Source organism: Cariama cristata, unplaced genomic scaffold (assembly GCF_000690535.1).
Source record: "Cariama cristata isolate BGI_N322 unplaced genomic scaffold, ASM69053v1 scaffold38820, whole genome shotgun sequence".
Classification (NCBI taxonomy): domain Eukaryota; kingdom Metazoa; phylum Chordata; class Aves; order Cariamiformes; family Cariamidae; genus Cariama; species Cariama cristata.
Window position 1 is genome coordinate 10,651 of NW_009597148.1, and position 1,775 is coordinate 12,425.

The following is a 1,775-nucleotide window of genomic DNA, read 5'->3' on the forward strand; positions in this document are numbered from 1 at the left end:
CCTGTCTCACTTTTCACCAAAAGCAAGGGATCAGATCAACTCCATTTAGTTAAAGTCAACACAAGGAAATAATTTGCCCTTCTTTAGGTGGGAGTACAGGGTACTCCAGACTCTTCCAGAGAAACACTCTCCTTTGTTTTTATTCATCTCTTTTCCCTCCTCGAAAAAAAACAACTCCCCTGAAATGAAAACCCTAAATCTGTCTTCCTTCTCCAAGCTCTTCCTCTTCTTGAAGAGGAAGCCTTTCAAACTTGTGAGCTGTTTAGCATTACCTGTGCTTCTTCATATTGGCCAGCAGGATGTTCTGCCCACATTGTACATCGAAGGACCACTGCACTTTCCAAGCTGCTCACATTTTCCCCTCACATGATCTGCACCTTCCCGCACTCCCCCCAACAAAATGCAGAACACAGCAGAGCACCCTGTGCATGGCTGACCCCAAAGGGGACTGGGTGGAGGAAATGGCTGTAATAAGTAGAAGAAAATATAACATAGTGTGGAGGGAAAGGATGAAGCATGGCAGGGCCTTGGCCATGCATCTTGAGGTGAAGTCTCAGCTCCCACAGTTTCTCATCAGCTGCAGATGAGTTGTTACTGTAGTAGGGAGGGAGAGACCCACAGCCTCTTAAAACCCCTCAAAAGTCAAAAAAGGTATGCTAGTATTACCATGCTTGTTTAAACTACAATATTTTTGTTAGTACCGCTGCTGTCAAAGATTCAAATGACAGCCCCCATCACAAGTAGATATCTGAATGGAATAAGTCCAGATATCAAATGTGTAATCATTCCATGCCAGACTGCAGCACATATTCATAATCACACTATCAAAGTATTTTGACCACTCTAACAGCTACTGTGCTTCAGAAAAAAAAGAGTTCCAGATGTGATGTAGAAAGATCCATTGTAGCAGGTGTCATTCTTTAAAAGAGGTGGAGAACTCTAATCTTCCAGTGTTCAACTTGGCTAAGACATGAAAAGCACCTTCCACTTCTCTCACTATTGAAACAATAAAAAAATATTCCCAAAGAAAAATATTTTAAACCATTCACAAATCAGCAGACCATTTTACATAAAGAACTGAACTACTTGTACACTGCATGAGCCATGTAGTTAATTACAGAATAAACTGTAGATTTGAAGGATGATTACAGATGAGGCCCTGGGCATGCACATAGCAAGATCCTTTAATTCAAAATGATCTTGATTGGGAAAAACAGAGCAGTAGCTTTTCTCCTGAGGATGTGGAGGTAAGCTGTTTTACTGAGATAGGAATACACTGTGACAGGGGAATAGGAAGTAAGAGCTAATAGGCAAAAGACTGTCTCCAGGATGTCAACACCTGGTTTTAGAGAATAAGATTGTTCATGTAATACCAATTGTATAATCCTGGTCCTGAAATATTAGTATTCTAATATAACCCTAACAGAGCATAAAAGATTGAATAAATGAATCATCTGAAGTGGGACTCCATGGATCCACAGTTGTCAAATTCACTGTTCTGGACATTCATCCAATCTCCTTAAGTGAAGGCAAATGAAAAAATTACTCAAGTGTTGGGCCAGGCTAATAAAAAATGAGGGAACAAGCACTACTTGAACAACTGCCTGTTGACACCCTGAAAAGCATATGCATGTTTGCCAAGGCAGGCAGCTCCTAGGGATTATGCTTCTCTCTGAATAGCTATCAGCTTGCAGCATGTATCCGAGTTTACAAAAAGAGGTTTAAGAAAATGTATTAAACTGCAAACAAAAATAGTACCAAGTGCAGGCAGAGCT